Raw genomic sequence first — 26984 nt, forward strand, 5'->3', positions numbered from 1 at the left:
CTGTTCTGCAAAAGTTTCACACCACGTGACGGAGAGAGAGATCACTTCGGCCGAGCTCGGCGTCGCACTCCATAAACATGGCGATTCAGAAGTGCCGGACGGATGAACACCTTACACATTCTCTTCTGTCAGACCTGTAGAAAACAGAATTGTAATGTTCCTGTAAGAATAAAATTTTAAAAATAAGGGTTAAACGTAATGTTTTTGAAGAATACACGTTGAGTGTCTTTGAAGAAACCCTTCGCATTTATTCGAAAGACATTAATCGATAGTGCAATATCTAGAAGAGAAAAGTCGTAAAAATTAATCATCAACAAATGGAACATCGCCCGACCTCTGTCAGATCCTCCCCCTTCCCCCCTCGCCTACCCTCCTGCTTTGACAAGGCAGTTGGCAGGACGAGTGTGATGTCGTATGCAGGAAGTCTTCGGCCACCACTGCCGGTATTGATGATAATGACGATTTATGGCAGAGGGCGCTAAACAGAAAGGTCATCAGCGCCCTTGCATTAATGATATACCGAAGAGGATTGTGAAAATAAACTGGGAAACTATGTTACATCCCAATACAGGAATCGTAAAGCTTCCCCAAGCAGGTGAGCTTCAGAAGACTCCGTAATAAAATCCCAGCGAATAACTAAATAAAATCATGGATAAAATACCTGTAAAGATGCTGTTAAAAAGTGGATAGATAACCGTGACTGGAGGGCGACTTAGAAATATTACGTGACCCAGCCACTCTGTGATACGTTAAGGTCTCACACCCAGTATTTTGCGTAGAATTGCGGACACCACAAAAAATCTTAAGACAAGAAAACGCCTCGTTATCAGTTAAAATGGAGGAAAGATCCTGTGGGAAACCCAGGTTGTCCTATAAAACACACTCAGTTAAACCGTGTCGTACCGACAGCTGTGACGCGCATCTCTGACATAGTGGTGGCTCCTCCCGACGTAAGAGGAAGCCATATGTCAATAGGCGATGTCGCACTCTAACTCGTGTAAGGGCTTCTTTTTCAACTAGTCGCGAGCGGAAGGAGGGTCGCACTGAAGTCTGTATGGAACGTAATTTATTCTTTCTTGCTTCCAGCCACTGAGACTCCCACAAACATGTGGCCTTCTGGTCACAAATGGAGAGAAAGCCCACAAGGACTGAACAGCAAGCAGGAGAAGGAAGGGAGCAAGCCTCCTTGGCAACCGCATCAGCGAGTTCGTTTCCATGAATCCCTATGTGCCCTGGAACCCAGCAAAAAATAATTTCCTTGCACAGGCTTTGGAAGAGAGGGAGAGAGTCCTGCACCTGTTGCACCAGCCGATATGCTGCGTACATCTGTCCAATACCGAGAAGGGCATTTTTAGAATCGAAGCAGATAGCACATTTTTTAGTCATGACCCCGTTTATCTGCTCCATTGTCCTCAGGACAGCAAACAGTTCCTCATAATAATCTGTAAACTGCCCGCAGCTCGTGGTCGTGCGGTAGCGTTCTCGCTTCCCACGCCCGGGTTCCCGGGTTCGATTCCCGGCGGGGTCAGGGATTTTCTATGCCTCGTGATGGCTGGGTGTTGTGTGCTGTCCCTAGGTTAGTTATGTTTAAGTAGTTCTAAGTTCTAGGGCACTGATGACCATAGATGTTAAGTCCCATAGTGCTCAGAGCCATTTGAACCATTAATCTGTAAACTGCTCTGGGAGCCCTATCCTGAAGACAATGTCGGGGAACACAACAGAAGAACCTAAAATAAAATTCCTGCTTAAAACCACACGTGTAGACAGTAATAAAGTCTGTGTGGCTATGTAAAATCTCATTAATATTTTTTAAAAACATCGCCTGGTGCACAACGCTTCTTGTAAGCAGTCAATTCTAAAAGCTAAGTAGGTCTTGGTAGTAGCCAGGGGGACGCCCTACTCCACCCCTGGCTTCGGGGAATGCCCCCCATCTGTAATAACTCAAGGCTCTCCCTTGCACGGATCCCAAATGAACGTGTTGCTTGGGGCCCATGATCGGACAGTCGTTCCAGTCGCTGCTGAACAATGTAGCTGGATGCTGGCGGTGTAGGAACAGACAATGCCCTATATGCTTGGCGTACCACGAAAAGAAGACCTCGAATACACAGTGGAGGCTCACCAGCCTCCGCTCACAAACTAACAACAGGGTTCGTGCAATGGGCCCCTGTTGACAGCCTAATACCCTCGTGGTGAACTGCATCCAGCAGTTTAAGGTACGAAAGCCTCGCTCGCTGGCCCATAAATCTTACATCTCTATTCAAGCCGGAATCGCACAAAGGTCTTATAAAGTTGGCGCAGACGTGCAAAGTACAAGCAGTGACTCGTCAAAGTTGCTACCCTTAGACCAACATATGCGAACATCTAACAAAGGCCGAAATTTTTAAGTACATCACATTGTAAGACGAATTTTATTGAAGCTGACTGTCTGTAAATGCTTATAGAGAAATTATTGGTGTTTCATTATTGCTAATGTATGTATCCATAATTGTTGAGCTGTGTCTACGGGTCAATTAACGTCATATGTTTTCAGCTAGAAAAGTGGTCGGATAGCATTATGTCACACAATGTGACATAGGAATGCAGGGAGACTGATCGGTGTGTTTTAAACCCGGTAACATCAACTGCTGAAAACAAATTATTTGTTGTGAAAAAACGTACAAACGCATCAGCTATTTTATGTTTTTCCCACGTCTTCTTATATCCAGGCCATTCACTCCTCTTGTAAGCAATTACCTCCTTACTGATATCTTGGTACGAGTGTCAGATAATGAGCAGTTAAATTTATCACAGCACGACCTGATCGTTTCATCAGAGAGGATTCCTTTTCACCTACAACACTCAATACAGTATTTTCAAGACGTCTAAATACGTATTCATCCGATACAAAGTACTGCACACGTTTAACAGTAAGCCATCGGCGAGGTAGTAATGAAAAGTTTCTGGCTTTGGCCCCTTTCTATTGGAACTGAGAAATACATTTGGAATCAAATGAAAACTTGCTATACGGTTTATGTAAGTCTATGAAAATTGAAACTTCCTGACAGATTAAAACTGTGTGCCCAACCGAGACTCGAACTCGGGACCTTTGCCTTTCGCGGGCAAGTGCTCTACCATCTTTTTTTTATATATAAATCTCATTTTGTTCGCTTTGGTTCGTTACATCTGCTCGTGGCGGACGTCGAAAGACATCCATTTATGTTCGTTGTTTATCGATTGACTCAGTTTTTTTATTACAGAGGGCGCGTAACCCTCTGACCGAACACGCTGAGCTACCGCGCCGGCCCAGCATCTAACCTACCAAAGCACGACTCACGCCCGGTACTCACAGCTTTACTTCTGCCAGTACCTCGTCTCCTACCTTCCAAACTTAACAGAAGCTCTCCTGCGAACCTTGCAGAACTGGCACTCCTGAAAGAAAGGATATTGCGGAGACATGGCTTAGCCACAGCCTGGGAGATGTTTCCAGAATGAGATTTTCACTCTGCAGCGGGTTGTGCGCTGATATGAAACTTCTGCAAGGTTCGCAGGAGAGCTTCTGTAAAGTTTGGAAGGTAGGAGACGAGGTACTGGCAGAAGTAAAGCTGGGAGTACCGGGCGTGAGTCGTGCTTCGGTAGCTCAGCTGGCGCCCGCATCTCGTGGTCGTGCGGTAGCGTTCTCGCTTCTCACGCCCGGGTTCCCGTGTTGGATTCCCGGTGGGGTCAGGGAGTTTCTCTGCCTCGTGATGGCTGGGTGTTGTGTGATGTCCTTAGGTTAGTTAGATTTAAGTAGTTCTAAGTTCTAGGGAACTGATGACCATAGATGTTAAGTCCCATAGTGCTCAGAGCCATTTGAACCATTTTTGCCGGCCGCGGTGGCCGTGCGGTTCTGGCAGTGCAGTCCGGAACCACGGGGCTGCTACGGTCGCAGGTTCGAATCCTGCCTCGGACATGGGTGTGTGTGATGTCCTTAGGTTAGTTAGGTTTAAGTAGTTCTACGTTCTAGGGGACTTATGACCTAAGATGTTGAATCCCATAGTGCTCAGAGCCATTTGAACCAGTGTAGCCAGCACGGTAGCTCAGCGTGTTCGGTCAGAGGGTTACGCGCCCTCTGTAATAAAAAAACTGAGTCAATCGATAAACAACGAACATAAATGGATGTCTTACGACGTCCGCCCCGAGCAGATGCAACGAACAAAAGCGAACAAAATGAGATTAAAAATTTTTTTAAAAAAAAAAGATGGTAGAGCACTTGCCCGCGAAAGGCAAAGGTCCAGATTTCGAGTTTCGGTAAGGCACACAGTTTTAATCTTCCAGGAAGTTTCACACTCGGCTGCAGAGTGAAAATCTCATTTTATGAAAATTGTTATAGGAAGAAGAAATACCAGATTTTTGATCAGGTAGAAGGTGAAATGAGCAGGGCTCAAATAAGTTTCAGCGGAGTCATGAAGCACTTGCTTGTCCGGTGAAAGTCTGTAAAGGACATTCAGAATGAGATGTTTAAACCACTATTGGAGCAGTGTCCTTCCCAGGACACATTTAAACCCTACTAGCCTCGTTTCAAAACTATAGAGCCCTCCGTTGACCATAAACCCCACAGTGGACAGCCCAAAACACCAAGAGATCCGACGACGGGTGATCCTGTCCATCAATTGATTCTGAACGGTCGGCGAATATCCAACGAAAAGATATCAGAGATGCTGTGCAGGTCCTCGTTGCCTCAATTATTAACAATATCCTGCACAAGAGGAAGATTTCAACGAAATGGGTGCTGAAATGGTTGAACACTGTGTAGATGAGAAGGCATCTCCCGAACAATTTAGAGGTGTTTTGACACATTTCGATGCTACAGAGGACCTTTTGTCTGGATTTCTGATTGAGAATGTAACCAGGCTCAAAGTTTATCTTCCTCACACCGACGAACAATCAAAGAAAAGATACCACAGAGGGTCCTAGTGAACATTAACTCTTGCATACAGAAAAAGATATGACACCCGTTTTCTCGGATACAGAAGGTATTGTGCTGGTAGGCTACCTAAATCAGTGCTTTAGTATAAACTGAGAGTGTTACACTAACTTCCTCGAGCAGCTGAACGAGGAATTTAAAACAAAGTGGAGTGAGTAATTAACCAAAGGGATCCTTTCGTTGCAGGAGAATGTAACTTCTTACACGTCCCACAGTGTGGCCACCAAATTGAAGGTCCAATTGGTCGATTATTCCTCTGTTTACCTGACCTGGTCCCTGCAGACTACAATCTGTTTCCTGACTTCAAGAAACACCTGAACCACCGTCATTTTGACGACAATGGAGACGGCAAACATGCTGCTGAAAGCTGGGTTGACGACCTATCACACAATTTCTTTCTAAATTGATTAGATAATAATCTGCAACAACGAAATAAGAGTTGCGTCAGTTTGGGGGTGGTAAGAGGCAAGACGAGAAGGGTGGGGAGACATGTTGGACAAACGTGTGATGCAGAAACTGTCCTATTTCTGTACATGCCAGGAAGTTTTCAGAATCCTCCCGCGCACAAGGACTAGCGAGTCAGTCTAACCACTTTCCTTCGTCTTCCTCCTGCTCCTCTTCTTCTTCTTCCTGTTTTTTCAAACAAGTTTGTTTGTGAGGCCAATACTCGCAGCAAGTATAGAACTATTCGTTTTGTAAATAAAAACCGGCTTTTCTTGCTGCAACGTATTTCATTTCTTCGCCGGCCGCGGTGGTCTCGCGGTTCTAGGCGCGCAGTCCGGAACCGTGCGACTGCTACGGTCGCAGGTTCGAATCCTGCATCGGGCATGGATGTGTGTGATGTCCTTAGGTTAGTTAGGTTTAAGTAGTTCTAAGTTCTAGGGGACTAATGACCACAGCAGTTGAGTCCCATAGTGCTCAGAGCCATTTGAACCATTTTTCATTTCTTCCTGAAACCTTTCGCCTTTTTCTTTAAGTAAGGCAGAAACACATCTGTAAGAAAATGCGACTTTTATTTACGAAACAAGTGGTTCTGTTTTTTATTTGTTGTTCAGCTGTGGAAGGAGGATGACATGAGATTTCTAAATCGTTAGCAGTCATAAGAGTAATTATGAGGGAGCAAGAGTGTATACTTTGTGGGAGAAAAGGCATCAGAAGCTGCTGAACATTACTTGTAGAGCACACAACATGCGGTCTGTGGGCGACATTTCGTAACAACCAGAAAATAGCCTTGGCACAACACTTACTTGTCTTGCGTGTTTGCTGCAAATGAACGCACTTCAAAATGCATGCAAGAAGCAGCTCGAAACGTGACAAGCAGTATTCTAATAGTGCCGCCGAACTTTTGCCGCAGACGTGGTCTGCCAGTGAAACAGACAATTATAGGACTGAGTGAAAAAGCTCGCATCGTCACGCAAGCATTCCCACTGTAGTGGTCCACAGCGTGCAGCTCAAGTAGCTTCTCCCGAATTGGAAATCGGCGCCATACCACTGCATTGCTCCCGCTTGATAGGATAACAATAGTACATTGTAATAGTTGGTCAGATATTTGCGTTAGTGCGATTTATGGGAGGAAGCAGCAACGTAAGTACTTTTTTTAAAGAGCTGCCGCTAAATGAATGAAATATAGGATGTGGTATCAGTCAAGAGACATTAAACTAGAAAACTGAAGCTTCCGATTCGATGGGCACAAATGATCAGTGCCTCGAACGTTGCAAGAATCTACAGGTATATTACTCGTACGAGAACCCGTGTTCTAGGGGATGCCGGCATGGTAGCTCAGTGTGTTCGGTCAGAGGGTTAGCAGCCCTCTGTAATAAAAAAAAACGGATTTAATCGATCAACAACGAACTTCAACGGATGTCTTACGACGTCCGCCCCGAGCAGACGCAACGAACAAAAGTGAACCAAATGTTTAGGGAAAAAAAGGGGGTAGCGTCTTTGATACATAATCAAAACGTCTTCGGTTCCCGGTTCGGTCCCCGCCACTGCCTAAATTTTGATAAATAATCAGCATTGGCGGCCGAAGACTTCCAGCATAAGACGTCAGCCTGATTCTGCCAACGGCCTTGTCAAAGAGGGCGGAGGAGCGGATAGAGGTTCAGGGCACTCTCTTGTCCTAGGGGTGGCAAATTGCCCCTAAAAGCGGAAGAATCAGCAATGATCAACGACATGAGGATGCAGAAGGCAATGGAAACCACTGCATTAAAGACACGTAACGTGTATCCACAGGGCATGTGGCCTGTAGTTGAACAAGTGTCATGATGATCTCTCCATTGGCAAAGCTTCCGGAATACTCCCCCATTCGGATCTCTGGGAGGGGACTGCCAAGGGGGAGGTTACCACGAGAAAAAGATTGAATAATCAACGAAAGGATAATGTTCTACGAGTCGGGGCGTGGAATGTCAGAAGCTTGAACGTGGTAGGGAAACTAGAAAATCTGAGAAGGGAAATGCAAAGGCTCAATCTAGTTATAGTAGGCGTCAGTGAAGTGAAGTGGAAGGAAGACAAGGATTTCTGGTCAGATGAGTATCGGGTAATATCAACAGCAGCAGAAAATGGTATAACGATAGTTCAGGTATACATGCCGACGTCGCAAGCTGAAGATGAACAGATAGAGAGAGTGTATGAGGATATTGAAAGGGTAATGCAGTATGTAAAGAGGGACGAAAATCTAATAGTCATGGGCGACTGGAATGCAGTTGTAGGGGAAGGAGTAAAAGAAAAGGTTACAGGAGAATATGGGCTTGGGACAAGGAATGAAAGAGGAGAAAGACTAATTGAGTTATGTAACAAGTTTCAGCTAGTAATAGCGAATACCCTGTTCAATAAACACAACGCTATAGATACAGCAATAAGGAATAGCGCACTAGGCAGCACAGTTGAAGAGGAATGGACATCTCTAAAAAGGGCCATCACAGAAGTTGGGAAGGAAAACATAGGTACAAAGAAGGTAGCTGCGAAGAAACCATGGGTAAAAGAAGAAATACTTCAGTTGATTGATGAAAGGAGGAAGCACAAACATGTTCCGGGAAAATCAGGAATACAGAAATACAAGTCGCTGAGGAATGAAATAAATAGGAAGTGCAGGGAAGCTAAGACGAAATGGCTGCAGGAAAAAATGTGAAGACATCGAAAAAGATATGATTGTCGGAAAGACAGACTCAGCATACAGGAAAGTCAAAACAACCTTTGGTGACGTTAAAAACAACGGTGGTAACATTAAGAGTGCAACGGAGATTCCACTGTTAAATGCAGAGGAGAGAGCAGATAGGTGGAAAGAATACATTGAGAGCCTTTATGAGGGTGAAGATTTGTCTGATGTGATAGAAGAAGAAAGAGGAGTCAATTTAGAAGATATTGGGGATCCAGTATTAGAATCGGAATTTAAAAGAGCTTTGCAGGACTTACGGTCAAATAAGGCAGAAGGGATAGATAACATTCCATCAGAATTTCTAAAATCATTAGGAGAAGAGTCAACAAAACGACTATTCACGTTGGTGTGTAGAATATATGAGTCTGGCGACGTACCATCTGACTTTCGGAAAAGCATCATCCACACAATTCCGAAGACGGCAAGAGCTGACAATTGCGAGAATTATCGCACAATCAGCTTAACAGCTCATGCATCGAAGCTGCTTACAAGTATAATATACAGAAGAATGGAAAAGAAAATTGATAATGCGCTAGGTGACGATCAGTTTGGCTTTAGGAAAAGTAAAGGCACTAGTGAGGCAATTCTGACGTTACGGCTCATAATGGAAGCAAGGCTAAAGGAAAATTAAGACACATTCATAGGATTTGTCGATCTGGAAAAAGCGTTAGACAATATAAAATGGTGCAAGCTGTTCGAGATTCTGAAAAAAGTAGGGGTAAGCTATAGGGCGAGACGGGTCATATACAATATGTACAACCACCAAGAGGGAATAATAAGAGTGGACAATCAAGAACGAAGTGCTCGTATTAAGAAGGGTGTAAGACAAGGCTGTAGCCTTTTGCCCCTACTCTTCAATCTGTACATTGAGGAAGCAATTGAAACGACCCCTTGGAAAAATTATACATGACTGTGCTTAAACTGACACACAATATTTTTTAGCGCAACGCAATCTGACTTCCACAAATCCCTACGAAAGAATGGCCCTGACTAACATTAACCTATATGTTTCACAAATCTTCGTTACTCAAGCTACTGCAATACAGCGAGCGCCACTACTGCCAGCTAAATAAAAGATTCAAACTACTGAAGGCACTAACTACTGACAGGCATAGTTAGCAAATGAAAGATTTTAATACAGAACAAACAATGTATTTACCTTAATAGTCATAATATATATATATATATATATATATATATATATATATATATATATATATATCAGTTCATAACATCCAGTCTTACAAATTTCAAAACTCCGCCATCTTTCTCCCCACATCCACCACTGCTGGCGGCTCACCCCCAACTGCGCAACGCTACGCGCTGTTAGCATCCAGCTGCCGCTGCCCAACACTACAATGACAGACAACAATGCAAACGAGCCACAGACTGCACACGGCACAGCCAGTGATTTTCATACAGAGCGCTACGTGGTGGCGGCGTTACCAATAAAAAATCTAAACAGCCTACTTACATAGCCCCGATGCTCCCCACAAAAAAAATTACAAATTGTTTTGGGCAGTGGCCAATACAGATTTGAAATTTTTTTTCATAATTACAATAACAAAGAAATGAAATGCACACACTTATCGATACAATGTTGGTCAAAAGCTAAAATTTTGTCACAGTCCATAAAGAAAGTCCTGATCATTCATCAAAGTAAAATTGCAGTGTTTTTCTCAAAGTCTGAGTAGTAAAAGAAAATGCACATGGAAGTAGTGGATTTCCATGCAGTCTTGAAGAAGTAGTGTTGTCCTTCCAACGGAAAGACAGTGCTGACCCTTGACATGCTGACAGGTAATGGGCCACAACAGAGCAAAACCACCGCATGGTCACTCGAAGTTTTGAAGAATATTGGTAGGTAGGTCGTCACAGAGCAGACCCACTGTAGTCCTGGTAGAGATTACGGGATTGGTGGGCCACCAGAGTTGCACACCCACTGTAGTCCTTGTAGAAATAATGGTATTCGTGGGCCATCAAAGGTGTAGACCCACTGTAGTCCTTGTAGAGATGGCCAGCAGCCATCTGTTGCAACTGTGCAGGTGCTTGTCTTGTGGACAATATAGCAAGTCCATAAACCACCACTTGTCCACTCACAAATTTTTGGAATTATCCTTAGAACCAGCAATGCTGTTAACTAGTCCCTTGCTGAATTGTCAACACACATGCAAACACTATCAGTCCCTACTTCTCAAATATTGTCCATATACTATGACCAACAGAAACGTGTGCAGTGAAATGTAACTTACAAGTTACTTAATTTGATGAACTGGTGTCAATTACAATTTTAAAACATAAGAATACAATAACAAAGATACAAAATACATCATTAAAGAACATAACAATACAGATAACATTTGTAGTAATACAGGCATATGAAAGAATCGAAATAACAAAAACATCAGTGTTACAAAAATTTATGACATAAGTGCATACATAAAAGATCAGAATAACTTTTGAAACATCAACTTCACACATGAGCATTAGAACAAAACAGAATAAATAATGCGTAAACATCTTTACGAAGTAAATAACATGTTATTAATGCAAATTATATTTGAGGATAACAGTATTCCTCATCATAGTGAATGTAGCTTAGTACACTCCTGGAAATGGAAAAAAGAACACATTGACACCGGTGTGTCAGAACCACCATACTTGCTCCAGACACTGCGAGAGGGCTGTACAAGCAATGATCACACGCACGGCACAGCGGACACACCAGGAACCGCGGTGTTGGCCGTCGAATGGCGCTAGCTGCGCAGCATTTGTGCATCGCCGCCGTCAGTGTCATCCAGTTTGCCGTGGCATACGGAGCTCCATCGCAGTCTTTAACACTGGTAGCATGCCGCGACAGCGTGGACGTGAACCGCATGTGCAGTTGACGGACTTTGAGCGAGGGCGTATAGTGGGCATGCTGGAGGCCGGGTGGACGTACCGCCGAATTGCTCAACACGTGGGGCGTGAGGTCTCCACAGTACATCGATGTTGTCGCCAGTGGTCGGCGGAAGGTGCACGTGCCCGTCGACCTGGGACCGGACCGCAGCGACGCACGGATGCACGCCAAGACCGTAGGATCCTACGCAGTGCCGTAGGGGACCGCACCGCCACTTCCCAGCAAATTAGGGACACTGTTGCTCCTGGGGTATCGGCGAGGACCATTCGCAACCGTCTCCATGAAGCTGGGCTACGGTCCCGCACACCATTAGGCCGTCTTCCGCTCACGCCCCAACATCGTGCAGCCCGCCTCCAGTGGTGTCGCGACAGGCGTGAATGGAGGGACAAATGGAGACGTGTCGTCTTCAGCGATGAGAGTCACTTCTGCCTTGGTGCCAATGATGGTCGTATGTGTGTTTGGCGCCGTGCAGGTGAGCGCCACAATCAGGACTGAATACGACCGAGGCACACAGGGCCAACACGCGGCATCATGGTGTGGGGAGCGATCTCCTACACTGGCCGTACACCTCTGGTGATCGTCGAGGGGACACTGAATAGTGCACGGTACATCCAAACCGTCATCGAACCCATCGTTCTACCATTCCTAGACCGGCAAGGGAACTTGCTGTTCCAACAGGACAATGCACGTCCGCAAGTATCCCGTGCCACCCAACGTGCTCTAGAAGGTGTAAGTCAACTACCCTGGCCAGCAAGATCTCCGGATCTGTCCCCCATTGAGCATGTTTGGGACTGGATGAAGCGTCGTCTCACGCGGTTTGCACGTCCAGCACGAACGCTGGTCCAACGGAGGCGCCAGGTGGAAATGGCATAGCAAGCCGTTCCACAGGACTACATCCAGCATCTCTAGGATCGTCTCCATGGGAGAATAGCAGCCTGCATTGCTGCGAAAGGTGGATATTCACTGTACTAGTGCCGACATTGTGCATGGTGTGTTGCCTGTGTCTATGTGCCTGTGGTTCTGTCAGTGTGATCATGTGATGTATCTGACCCCAGGAATGTGTCAATAAAGTTTACCCTTTCTGGGACAATGAATTCACGGTGTTCTTATTTCAGTTTCCAGGAGTGTATTAGAAGAGAAAAAATTCTATGAAACAGTACACAGAGACAGGAAGAAAATAAACGCACAAGGGTACACAAACACATAGTGGGATAACACAAAAGGAAAGGACAAGGTTTGTTTTCAGGGTAACATTTGGTACTGCAGTCCAACCCAAAACTTCATTCTGTAGATCTTTCGTCATATCTCAACATTTGTTTCCTCCAAAAATATCCTATCCAAGCATGCTTTCTGTATTTTGTTCACATCCTCTTTCAAAAATATTTTTTCTCCACTGTACACTACTTTTTTGGCCAAATCACTTTCTTATAACTTCTCAATGCAGTTCTTCTAATTCCTCATAGTTAGTTTCTTTTGTCAGGTGGTTGTCGCGCAGCTGGTTGCCCACGACGCATTACGTGCAGGTGGTCACTTAACTGTCTTATCGAAATATTTACGACACCAGTTTCCGCTACAGTGGCAGTCTCATATAAAAAAATTCACAGGTCAAGAATTTGCGTTACAAATCTGTAGAAACAAAATCATTTAAATATAATAGTGTCCAAAAAATTTTCGCTAGCATTGTGATACATTCACGCATATACACACATTTCATAACTCTTAAAGTACGATTCTCGGTTTCCAACATCCTTTTTCACAAATCAGATTCCCTAACCACTACTCATTATTCCTTACCTTATTACACATATACATATTCATAGACACTTCTTCAATATTTCATCGTAGCATAATCAAATAACTCATATAGCATCAGCTTATTGATCATAAACATATCGCAACAACATAATACACATAGTCATCGTAATACTAACATCATAACACCTCAGTCAAATTCTCGAAATCGTCGTAGCTTCCTCCAATAATTTCAAAACCTAAAAAAATTCTCTACTCATGTCAAAAGTGTCATCTACCTCAAACGTACTTTAAAAATCGTGATCCCATACCAAATACATCATTCAAAGCTCTCATAGTATCACAATGGGTCTGAAAAAAATATGAACAATTCACAAAGTTTGTTCCTCTGTTAAATGATCAGATAGCTGTGTAATTTATGTGTTAGAGAAATATGGTACCGATGTGTAAATTTGTATAAGCAAATACCATATTAGCTAGGGCTCCTTGTGCTTGCCATACACATGGTACACAAAGTAAGCGTGTACCCCCCTGAGGATTAATGTAATTATATCCTCAGGTGTTACATATTACAGCAATGGAATGAAATGTATCACGGAAAACCTTTGTATCATTTTACTTCAAATATCTTTAAAAATAAATGTTTTAAGTACAAAATTAATCACTCAACTACGCGTACTGTAGTGCCAAACTGTGCGTCGTGTTTTAAGTGTGGAAGTGTCGTAGTTATCGTCCTCCAAAAGCTAAGTTCTGCAGAAGTCAATGTACTTACCTCATGATAAACGAAAGTGAAATGCTTTGCGTATAGATATCGTAGTTACTACGCTTATTGCTGTGATGAAGTAAGTACTGTACTGTAACGTATTGTTGTGCTACAGAAAAGGCTGTCTCATTGTAGCTATACCACAAAGTTACTACTAAAACATGTTTTACTTTCCAGAATAATACAGAAAAACTGTGCAGATATAAAACAGATACAGTGCAAAAGCAACATTGTAAATTGTCACTCATTAGTAGCGTCCTGATAAAATCGTGTAGCTAATAAAGAAACCAAATGCTAAGTCATCTTTAATCTCACAGAAAGTACTTCAAATAAAGCATGTCTTTTCAACTAAACCAAAATGTTGCATTAAAATCTCATTAAAAGTATATGTTCTAAGTATGTAAGCCTTATAGTCGTTACGTAATCGAGCAACTAACAAGCAAGAATGTACAAATAACAACAATGTGTCGTCTGTTCACTATAACAATGCATTCGTAATTTATTTTTAAATAAGTTCTCTTGGTTCTTGATTGGATATTTAACTTCAAAACATTGTTACATGTTAACAGTTTCTCAGTGTGACAAATTGTTCTAGTAGCGTGAAGTGAAAAATTTTATGGCAAAGACAAAGTTAAAACGCAGATTATCTTTCAATAAACGGTTTTACATGTGAAATGTGGTGTAAACCTTTACTCTTCCTAGTACTCAGAGTTTCAACCTGAACGCAATTATCATGCGGTAAACGTCGGTAAAGAATACTGGAGTTTTTCTCAAGGTTAGCGCCTATGTTATTTTTCTCTGAGCCAGCCGGCGCACGTGGCTGCCTGCGGTGCGAATCATTGTCTGCTATCTCTTTGTTGGCGGGCGGCGTTATTGGGATTAGGAGACCAAACTTCTACAAATTCACCTTGCCGAGAGGGCCCAGCTCAGTTTGAATCCCGCCAGTACTGATGCAATTCCGGTCTGTCGTTATGATTATATCGTCTGTCATCATGTCAGTAGTTCCTGTTTCTTTCTTGTCGGTCACGTGGTGGAGAATTTCTCCCTGAATCGTAACTGCGCGCTGGACCGTTGCGTCTTAAATTATTCTGTCTCCATTGATAAAAATAGTTCTGGTTGCCATATTGTCTGTTTCTCTGATTGTCTCTGTGATAGTCATTACTACGGAAATGCAATCTTTCTCTGTAACTATTATTACTCCGCCACTGGTTGTCATATGGGTGGTGTCTGTTTTGGTCACGATTTGTGTTGTGAGAATGGCCTTGTCGTGTCCAGTTATTGTTTCTTTCATCGCGGAATTGCGACGGATGTGACCTGTAGTGATTGTTTTCCTGTTTTCGCATCCCGCGACAGTCTGTGTCAATTTCTAATTCTTGTAAGAGTCCCTGAAAAGCTTCAATGTCGTCTTTGCAACGCCCTGCCAAAATAATATTCCTTAAATGTTCAGGCAATTTCATTATGCAAATGCGGATGAGTTCTGAAGGGCTATATGGGTTTCAAAGATATTGATTCTTATGCAACATCTCTTCAAAATATTTGATGAGACTGGAAAATTCAGATTGTTCAAAGTGTTTCATCATTATGATGCTATGTTTTACTCGGTCTTGTGTGGCTTGAGACCAATATGCTGAGAGGAAGGCATGGTAAAATTCTCCTTCACTGTGGCAATCGTGAATGACCGATCGCATTCTTACAGCTGGTCCATTATCCAAGTAGCCACACATAAATTCTAATCTGTGCTCTAATGACCAGTTGGGAGGAAAACAATGAGAGAATTGATGGAGCCGCGCTTGTGGATGAATGTCGTTGCCAGAATTCTTAAATGTTTTGATTTTACGTGCAGTAATGAACAGCTTATAGTCAAAATCATAGTGTCGGCGAGTCGCATGTCGGTCATTGTTACATCGTTTCGGCGGTTCCATCTCAAAATTCGGTGCCCCTTGCCAATTTCTTTCATGATTTCCGAAATGCCCTGTGTTATTATTTTGTGGTTGTTCTGTATTGCTATGTCCCTCTTCCCGTACTTGGGCGCGAGTGTCCTCTGAAATATGTAATGCATGTATTACTTGAGCCAACTGATCTTGTACTTCCCGCATTTCTCTTTTGTACTGTGTGTTGATTTTATTTTGATTCTGTTTGAATTTTCTAATTTGTTCATACTCTTCAGTGTCAGTGAAGGCTACAGGTTTTGTGTCATTCAGATCATCATCTACCTTTGTAGATAAGTTAGTAAACTGATCTGAAAGTTCGGCTACTTTATCTGATAGTGAAATTATTTCCTCTGTGTGTCTTTCTGAACCAATTTTCAGAGTATCTACTGTGTCCTTTAAGTTTGCTTGAGTTTTTGCAAGTTGCGTAACCGAATCGGTAGATGCAACTGAGTCAATTTTAGCTTGCAAGGTCTCATGATTTTCATGAACAATAGTCAGCAGTTCTTTTATGGCTGCTTCGTGATTCTATAATGCATTTTCATGCCGCGAAAAAATAGGTTGCAAATGATCACAAATTTGTGTTTTTACGTCATTACAGACTTTTTGACATTTCGATTCGATGTTATGTAACTCATTAGTTAAATCTTCACGTGTTTGTTCAAGTGTGGTGTCTAACTTTTGAAGCTTTTGTTCCATTATGTCTAAAGTTTGAAGATTTTGTTCCATTGTGTCTAACTTTTGAAGCTTTTGCCCCATTTGTTGCATTAATTGTAATAACAATGCACTGGTGTCTGAAACATGTTCCTCAGTGCTTTTCGGCAGTGAAGTTGCACCAGCAACATTCACATTTTGACAAGCAGAAAATGTGTCTTGACTTATTTGAGAAAATGGTGAGGACGCAAAACCTGAATGTACAGTATTTCCCAGAATGTGTCCTGTCGTTTCGGATTCTTGACGCGAGCTGTTGCCGACCGATCGATCGATAATGCTTCCCTGTTCACTAATTGTTTCACTGTCTACACCATTATTTGCAGCCCGCTCCATTTCCCTATGCACTATTACCAAATTACTACTTTGAACCTTAGTTAATTCATTACATGGTGCCGCTAACATACTGCTTTCGTCTTCACTGTCATTTCTCAGTTTACTTTGGAGCCTAGTATTACGTTTTTCACACGCCATTATTGTCACAATATTTCACACGACAACACAGAAAAACACAATTTGAAGAGCAAAAATAAGAGAACACATTAACATAGCACAGAAAATAATATCTAGTTAATTAAAAGCGCAGCTGCGAAATACTTGGTGGAAATCTACATGCATGCCACAACTGGTTTAGTGTACAACAATGAAACACTGCAACTACAAAGGAAATTCTCTCTACAATTACGCGCTAGCAATAAACAAAAGCTACACTAATTACACGAACTACAAGAAAAAATCAGAAGATTCCAGTGAGGTATCCTTGGCTAAGGGTCGACATATGAAACGTCCCCTTGGAAAAATTATACATGACTGTGCTTAAACTGACACACAATATTTTTTAGCGCAACGCAATCTGACTTCCAAAAATCCCTACGAAAGAATGGCCATGACTAACATTGACCTATACGTTTCACAAATCACTTACCTCACAAAAATCTTCGTTAGTCAAGCTACTGCAATACAGCGAGCGCCACTACTGCCAGCTAAATAAAAGATTCAAACTACTGAAGGCACTAACTACTGATAGGCAAAGTTAGCAAATGAAAGATTTTAATACAGAGCAAACAATGTATTTACCTTAATAGTCATAATATATATATTAGTTCATGACATCCAGTCTTACAAATATCAAAACTCCGCCATCTCTCTCCCCACGTCCACCACTGCTGGCGGCTCACCTCCAACTGCGCAACGCTACGTGCTGTTAGCATCCAGCTGCCGCTGCCCAACACTACAATGGCAGACAACAATGCAAACGAGCCACAGACTGCACACGGCACAGCCAGTGATTTTTCATACAGAACGCTAAGTGGTGGCGGCATTACCAATAAAAAAACCTAAACAGCCTACTTACACAATGATGGAAATAAAAGTAAGGTTGAGGAGTGGAATTAAAATACAAGGTGAAAGGATATCAAAGATACGATTCGCTGATGACATTGTATCCTGAGTGAAAGTGAAGAAGAATTAAATGATCTGATGAACGGAATGAACAGTCTAATGAGTACACAGTATGGTTTGAGGGTAAATCGGAGAAAGATGAAGGCAATGAGAAGTAGTAGAAATGAGAACAGCAAGAAACTTAACATCAGGATTGATTGGTCGCAAAGTCAATGAAGTTAAGGAATTCTGCTACGTAGGCAGTAAAATAACCAATGACGGACGGAGCAAGGAAGACATCAAAAGCAGACTCGCTGTGGCAAAAAAGGCATTTCTCGCCAAGAGAAGTCTACTAATATTAAATACCGGGCTTAATTTGAGGAAGAAATTTCTGAGGATGTACGTCTGGAGTACAGCATTGTATGGTAGTGATACATGGACTGTGGAAAAACCCGAACAGAAAGAATCGAAGCATTTGAGATGTGGTGCTATAGACGAATGTAGAAAATTAGGTGGACTGATAAGGTAAGGAATGAGGAGGTTCTACGCAAAATCGGAGAGGATTGGAATATGTGGAAAACACTGATAAGGAGAAGGGACAGGATGATAGGACATCTGCTAAAACATGAGGGAATGACTTCCATGGTACTAGAGGGAGCTGTAGAGGACAAAAACTGTAGAGGAAGACAGAGATTGGAATACGTCAAGCAAATAATTGAGGACGTAGGTTGCAAGTGCTACTCTGAGATGAAGAGATTAGCACAGGAAAGGAATTCGTGGCGGGCCGCATCAAACCAGTCAGTAGACTGACGACAAAAAAAAAATTATTGACCGAATTTAAAAATTTAAAATCCTGTCATAATCCACTCGTTTAAAGGTATACTCCTGTTAAAAATTTAACACAGTAATACAAGGGTTACAGTTAGAACCCGTGTGTTTCTTTTGAGGATGGTTGTCCAATACTTCATTCCTTCGCGTAATTGTTGATCGAATTTAAAAACTTAAAGTGCTGTCATAATCTACTCATTTAAAGGTATAATCTTACGTTAAAAGATCAACACAGTAACGCTAGGGTTACAGTTAGAAGCCGTGTGTTTCTCTTGAGGAGGTGTGTCCAACATCTTAGCTTATCTGAGCCACTTTGGGAGAAGACGAGTGTTTTTGAGCCGCACAAAATATTACTTAACACTAACAAAAACCACTGAACAGAAAGGGAGAGAGCATCGTGTGGCCGGAGTTACAAATCTAAAGTATTCACTTTATCATAACTTTACATAAACACACTTTTATGGATTTTTTTCCGAACTCGTGACGCACTGAAACTTGCTTTGGACCGCGTACGGACTAGGCCGTGGGTTGGATACCCCTCGTATTGAGAAGGTGTTAATTGACGGCGAGCAAATACGCGGACTTTATTCACCCAGCTGAATATGAGAACACTTCGCGACTTCCACCAAACGCTACATAGTTTCAAACCTACACGAATGTTTTTCTCGTTACCCCCCACTCCTGGTCAACCCTCTCTCCCAGCAAATCTATGATAAATAAAAAATTATTGCTTATTACGTACCCAATATTCAAGTAGTAAAACTTCAGGATCAGACATGACGTTTCAGTTTATTACTGCTTTACTACCGACTTTATTCACAATCAGTTGCAGCCAGTACCCACATAATAAAATATCACTGAGTGTAGCTGCATAGCCGGCCGGTGTGACCGAGCGGTTCTAGGCGCTTCAGTCTGGAAGCGGGTGACTGCTACTGTCGCTGGTTCGAATCCTGTCTTCAAACCCTGCCTTCGAAACCTGCATCAGGCATGGATGTGTGTGATGTCCTTAGGTTAGTTACGTTTAAGTAGTTCTACGTTCTAGGGGACTGATGACGCCGCGCGGGATTAGCCGAGCGGACTCAGACGCTGCAGTCATTGACTGTGAGGCTGGTCCTGGCGGAGGTTCGAGTCCTCCCTCGGGCATGGGTGTGTGTGTTTGTCCTTAGGATAGTTTAGGTTAAGCAGTGTGTAAGCTTAGGGACTGATGACCTCAGCAGTTAAGTCCCATAAGATTTCACACACATTTGACCCTTTTTTTTTTTGGACTGATGACCTCAGATGTTAAGTCCCATAGTGCTAAGAGCCATTTGAACCATTTTTGTAGCTGCATAATTATATCATTGCACCGCACATAGTTCAGGAGATATGACGTTTTAGATATCTAGATGCGTTTTTGCCTAAAATGGAATGAAAATTACCGAGACTATATTCATCCAGTGTATCATAATGAGAGCATTTAGCGACTTCCAACAAACATTAAGCACAGTTTCAAACGTTTTCTAAACTTTTTATCGGGTATACTTAGCGTCAAATGTTTAACACACTACCTAATTTGCAAAGTAATCAGACGTTCGACGCTGTTTTATATATGGACATCCGTTTCCATAAAGAATAGGGGTTTTAGTGGTTATATATATTTTCTTACTACGTTCTAAACTGCCGGGACTGGAGGTGAATAATATCTGATCCCACGTTCAAGGTTCTCCATCGGTTTCTGCAATGAAGGATAGCTGAATGGGGCGTACTTCACGTGAGATTTTCACGCGTTCAACTAGATTTGCCAAATGTAGTATAATGAAATTCATCATTCTATTTTAATTGTATTTCGGAAGCCAAATTTCCCATAAATATCTGTACTGCACCGTTGGCGATCGTCTGCTGAGATTTTTCATTTTTCTGTTCCGTACAAGTAGATAGCTTACCTTCACGTCCTTCAATATACCGTACCAATCCCAGTGGAAAATGAGCCCATTAATATGCCAAGGAAATCGTGGTTCGAGCATAATGCTGCCCTTGCACCATATGGCGCAGTGAGTAACACACTTGATGCTTATTTGGGAGAACGAGGATTCATGTCCCTGTGCCGCTAATTAGATTTAGGTTTATCGGGCTTTTCTTAAAGAGCTTTAGGCAAATATTCCGGGATGGTTCTTGTGAAAAGAATTAGGATTACCACGTAACATCCCGTCGACGACAAGCTCATCTGATACGCACCGATATCGAGGACTGGACAATTAAGACAAATGATATCAGCCGTGACATTTTAAAGGAACCACCCGAGAATTCGTTCTAAGTGATTTAAGTTCGCCCGGAATAAATAGGATCCTAGTTCCCCCAATCCGAGTGTAACGAGCTAACTACTGCACAACTTCTCTCAGTAAACAAATACGGCAAAAGCTGTGTGTAGAACCATGTGAACGGTAGCATACTGTGTATGACGTAGACAAACCCAAATGTGACATTCAAACAAGCCACTTATGCAAGGACTGTCTTGCTAATTCCCAAGTGGAAAGAGAGAAAAGGAACTGTTGGTAAGCGGTTGTCCTAACAGGTCCAATTAACGAAAGTTCAACAACCACTGTCACTTTTTTGACATACCTGTAGAGGCAGCCGAAATTCCATTACGTAACGGAAAACCGGTTGTAACTTAATGCACTCGCAGGGCAGTGAAAGAATTGTCTCGGGCGCATTGGTAGCTCGATTATTAATCCTCTATTCATTTCTGCGCGTACAAATACTCTGTGAAGGCAACATGAGGCTTGTTTACACTATGTGATTAAAAATATCCGGACACGCTATGTGATGTGGAACTGACGACCGGATCTCACGAGAAGCGGACCAGCCAGTATAAAAGTAGGCAGGGAGTGTTGTGTTGTCCGTAGAGCAGTGACAGCAGGGTGGCTCGGCCAGGAGAGCTCAGTGACTTTGAAAGCAGATTAGTCATTGGATATCACCTGAGTAACAAATCCATCAAGGATACTACACTTCTTCTATGACTGCCCAGGTCAACTGTTCGTGGTGTGATTGTTAAACAGAAATGCGAAAGAGCAACCACAGCTAAATCGAGACCACGCAGACCTCATCTACTGATAGACGGCTATCGTCGAGCATTTCTACATCTATATCTACGTGATTACTCTGCTATTCACAATAAAGTGGCACAGGGTTCAATGAACCACCTTCAAGCTGTCACTCTACCGTTCCACTCTCGAACGGCACGCGGGAAAAACGAGCACTTAAATTTTTCCGTGCGAGCCCTGATTTCTCTTATTTTATCGTGATGATCTGATGATCATTTCTCCCTACGTAGGTGGGTGCCAACAGAATGTTTTCGCAATCGGAGGAGAAAACAGGTGATTGAAATTTCATGAGAAGATCCCGTAGCAACGAAGGACGCCGTTGTTTTAATGATTGCCACTCCAATTCACGTATCATGTCAGTGACACTATCTCCCTTATTTCGCGATAATACAAAACGAGCTGCCCTTCTTGTATTTTTTCGATGTCATCCGTCAGTCCCACCTGATGCGGATCCCACACCGCACAGCAGTCTCTTTAGTAGACCTGATGCCCCTTTAAGTGTTCTGCCAATGAATCGTAGTCTTTGGTTTGCTCTACCCACAATATTATCTATGGAGTGTGGTTGCAAAAAGTCGCTTGAAATCGGCGAAAGCAATCACTCTTTAAGCTCCAAAGTGCTACCAGCAGTCTAGCCAGCACAGTGGTGTGAGTAAGAAATTAAAAATAATAGGGTACTATGGACAATCAGCTCCTGAAACTCTACTCGTTTCTATAGTCCCCCCCCCCCCCCCCCCCCCCCTTCGTCGGGCAGGCCGTTCGCCTGATGCCGGTATTTCAATTTGACGCCACTTCGGCGACCTGCTGTCGATGAGGATGATAGGATGATGAGGAGGACAGCACAACACCCAGTCCGTGGGCGGAGAAAATTCCTCGACCCAGCCGGGAATCGAACCCGCGCTGACCTTTCAGCTACCGGGGGCGGACGTTTCTGTAGTTAATGTTAAGCGATACATGAGTTGGTGTAATGAGCAACACTACTGGACATGGGATGACTGGAAACTAATGATTTGGACTAATCACGCTGGACTCTGGCAACCCGATGTTAGGGTCCAGATTTGGACAATGTCTGGTAAACTTTACCTGCCATCACGTGTAGTGCCAATGGTAAACAACGGAAAAGGTAGTTATCGTGGTGAGGGGGGAGGGGGAGAGGGGAGGTTCGCGGTTATAGTGTGTTACCCTTATTGTGCTTAGTGTACAAGGATTTTACAGTGTTGTGTAATGCGTAGAGTACTGAAACAGTTCGCAGACGATGATTGTTTGTATCTACTTTAAAAATCACCCTGTTACAAAGCAGTATCTGTGAGACAATGGTCTGTGGACAATACATTCCTGAAATGGACTGGCTTCACAGAGTCCCAACATTAACCCAATGGAACACTTTTGAGATGAGTTCCACGTCGACTTCGAGCCAGACTCCCACTGTGGGGCGGAGGGTAAAAGTTAATCACTTGTTTGTTCGTCTTCTTATTCATGCCTAGCAATTAATTTTGTGGTCAGGCAGGAAGTGAAGGGAAACATATTGACCTTAGTTTCCAGTCTGCACGGCCACATTCTGGTCCAGTCCACTGAAAGAAAAGTTTCTAAAAAATGGTTCTGAGCACTACGGGACTTAACATCTATGGTCATCAGTCCCCTAGAACTTAGATCTACGTAAACCTAACTAACCTAAGGACATCACACAACACCCAGTCATCACGAGGCAGAGAAAATCCTGACCCCGCCGGGAATCGAATCTGGGAACCCGGGCGCGGGAAGCGAGAACGCTACCGCACGTCCACGAGCTGCGGACAGAAAAGTTTCTACTCTCCTATTTCTTTGCGGGATCAGGACTATGATTTCAAATAAATGTTTAAAGTTCAAATAATAATAATATTGCTTAAGGTTTACCACATACAACATTTGGAAATTCACCATTTTCAATTGAAAGCAAGTCTTAAATTCTAACAGCACATTTAGCAGTTCAGAGTCGACCTCTAAGGTATGTTCCTACCAGATTGTCTTTTGCCCTGACTAAGATTACTCAATGAAAGTTTGCCATAAATGTTCAAAATTAATGCGCGCCATAAAAGTGGAAATAAAGTCAAACACTTGTCTCGCGGAATTGTAATTCGCACGGACGGTCCACTAACAGTTACTTTGGCGAATCTAAGCGATCCAGGACGGTGTACAGTCCTCGGGAGTTCACTATCCGTTTTTACCGCAAAATACGCGCTTTGACATAGTTCGGCTCTGACGTCATCCGAGGCAGAGCGCGTTTCGATGTTTAACAAACGTGGATCTTCCCGTGGCTAATAGTGAAGTGAACGTTTCTACTGCCTCTCAGGCTGTATTTATAAAGTTGCCGGAGCGGACGACTGAGGGAACATCTGTTGTCTACGGCTATGTGCATACTGCTGCAGCCTCCGAACGACTGCTTTCTCGGGCACATAATCTTTAATAACATAGTCACAAATTACTTCAGGAAGCTCTTAATTTTTACTTGTATACACTTAAGTTGCTTGAAATCACAGAAAAATTTTCAGCTCGCTAGAATGAAAACTTTGTCTTCTAGAATTTTTTTAATTAAACTAACAGTTGATCGTTACCTATACTAGAACTTATATCAGCTGTTATTAATACTAAAACTCTTAAATTTGGTGTTATTCTATCATTTGGTATATTTTATCATTCACTTTAACCAAAATTCTCTATCGTTACAATTACAGGTACTTAATCTGCCACGATTAGGTATAATTTAGTTAAAAAATTGGTTTTTACTTAATTACTCAAAAACTATAAGAGGTAGGTTAACGTGGTCTCTCAGTTACTATTTTTGGGGTGAACTGAAGCATAAAACAAACTTTCATGTTTCTAAGTCCATTATTTAGCGTTTCTGATTTTTCCTAAAAACGTAGATTCCGGTGTTAATTTTTGTTTCATGGTTTTGGAAACCTGCACCACTTTCTTATGAGTTCTAAAGCACCTTCTGACCAAATTCTGGCTTTCTAGCTTTATTATATAGCGTCATTTATTTTTCTCTTAAAACGGCATTTTTACGTAAACTGTTAAGTCTAGAACATAAAGACTTGATATTTGGACATTATTACACTGAACTAAACAAAGTTTTAAACATAAATTTTGATTTTTAATTTCATACTTAATTGTGGTGCAGTACCTGCGCGCTACGTGCAGATGTGTTAAGGTGACGTGGCGCTACTAGCAGTGAACTGAGGAAGCCCTCGCGTCTGTATCGCACACAAGATACAGCGCTTGCTTTGCTTCACCACATCCAACATCACGACATTCTCTGATTTCACCTCTTGAGAAAAAATGCAGTGTAATTTCCTTATTGAAAGCCAAACACGTGATTGAAAGTGCCCCAGCAGAGTCGTTATAAACGTGAAACGCACCATGTTAATGTCTACTAGTAGGTGTTAGCATACTCTTCATCAGATAGTCTATATTGTTTTGAAACAGCCGAAAAGACAATGGTCACATCGTTCGCCACTTAATGGAACTGGTGATATGTTACTGAGAGATGTGCGAAAAACGAAAGAACGAATGTTATTAGATAACCTCTCGGACGAAGATGGGTCGTCAGAGATGAAGAGATAGGTCGTAAGGGGACAAGGATGACTGGTCACTAAAGCTGTGGGAAAGTAAGCAGACGAACTATAAAAATAAAGAAGAGAGGAATCTTACAGATTAACTTTCCATTCACATCGAGGTCATTGGAGAACCCCACTACTCAACTCAAGTTGAGTGCCTTAACCACTAAGCCACCTGGATTGGTAATATGTTCAAATGTGTGTGAAATCATATGGGACTTAACTGCTAAGGTCATCAGTCCCTAAGCTTACACACTACTTAACCTAAATTATCCTAAGGACAAACACACACATCCATGCCCGAGGCAGCACTCGAACATTCGCCGGGACCAACGGATCGGTAACAGCTATAGGACTCTGCAAGATGCCATTGCTGCAAACACCGGCCTGTCTCTCTTTTATTTATTTATTTACTGAAGATATCCTTCCACAAGCCATGTCGTTGGTCCCATAGGATGAAATCGTCGCGTACTGCATCTAGGAAAGACGTAGATTCCTGTTTGATTTCTTAGGCAACAATATAACTGTTTCAGGCCTGTCCCATTTAGTGTTTATAATGCCGTATTAATTACGAGTCAGACATGGCATCGAATGGTGCTACAGCAACAGCTGAAGCTTATTGTCACCGTGGCAGTTTACTACTCTCAGCACATGTTCCGAGCAAAAAATGGTGGGTTCTTCCCAGTCCACTCTTAATGTTTTTTGTTGCCTCCAGTTCGCGACGAAAGTGCCAAGGCCCCCATTCGAAGCCCCTGGAGAGTGACTTTGCCTTTCAGAGCTACGGTTTTGTATGCGGCCAGTCGCCCCCACCCCACTTCTTAACTCAAAACAGAATTTAACAAAATTTGATTGCTCTGAACGTCTTTTTCGTGAAACAACTCCTAATGACACCATAACTATCGAACCTCAGCTTTGACAGTTTAAAGCTCACCCCAATCCTCCTGAGTAAGGTTTTTAACTTTCGGAGATTTCGTGAAACGAGCGTCGAAATCCAACCTAGTGCTAAGGAAGAAGCTAGACCAAGCTGCGGAACATATTTTAGCAGTGATAGTAACAAAGCAGGAGTTTCAGGAACACAGGTTTCCAATGTTTGTATTTTACCGTGTATGCATAGTACTATGCAAGCAACGTAAAAAAAAAAAGAAACAGGCATTGCGTTCTTGTAATCCAGGCCACGCCAGGTCAAAAACGACGACAGTAACATTGTCATTCCCTATGTACCAATCACAAGAGTAAAGTATGCGAGAATAGGAGCGTGAACACTGTAACATAACGAGCTTTCGGTCTGTCCGTGAAGCGTGCATGGTTACTTAACGTAGTTAAGGAGACCGCTCGCATTAAGCGAGAACAACGGGTTCGAGTCTAGGTCCGGCACAGATTTTCATATGTTAATAATCAGTTGTACAGCTGATGGATAATCGCATTTGAAAATTGTAAAAACACTTCTTCACTTTGAGGAGTGTTTGTGAGTGCGCAAGATATTGTTACTGTTTGTACTACTGTAAAATGAATTTATGCAAAGAGCTTTAATTAACGAATATTTTTGGCGATACGCCCATTGTATAACTTGAACAATTTGAACAAAATCTTTATGTATTATTTTTATAACAAACTTTTACATTAACTAGACGTCATCGTGGAATGTTTACTGCTACTGCAGAGTGCAGTACCGGCGCTGCTTAACCTTGAGCTACGCACTGAACAATTTTGTTGTACTAGTTAACAAGTAATCTTAGCATATTTGGGAGACAACACAGAATCACAGACGAAAAATCAAGTTGAAGTCATATGGCATGAGTAACTGGGACGGGAAGGTTCAGCTACCTATTGGAAAGGTAGTTCCAATACACCGCGCCCACAGGCACTTTTCCGTACGAGAGAGTTGTGTGTTTACTGTGGCTAGTAAGTGATCGGTCTATATACACTACTGGACATTAAAATTGCTACACCAAGAAGAAAT

The sequence above is a fragment of the Schistocerca gregaria genome, chromosome 2, assembly GCF_023897955.1.
Source record: "Schistocerca gregaria isolate iqSchGreg1 chromosome 2, iqSchGreg1.2, whole genome shotgun sequence".
Taxonomy (NCBI): Eukaryota; Metazoa; Arthropoda; class Insecta; order Orthoptera; family Acrididae; genus Schistocerca; species Schistocerca gregaria.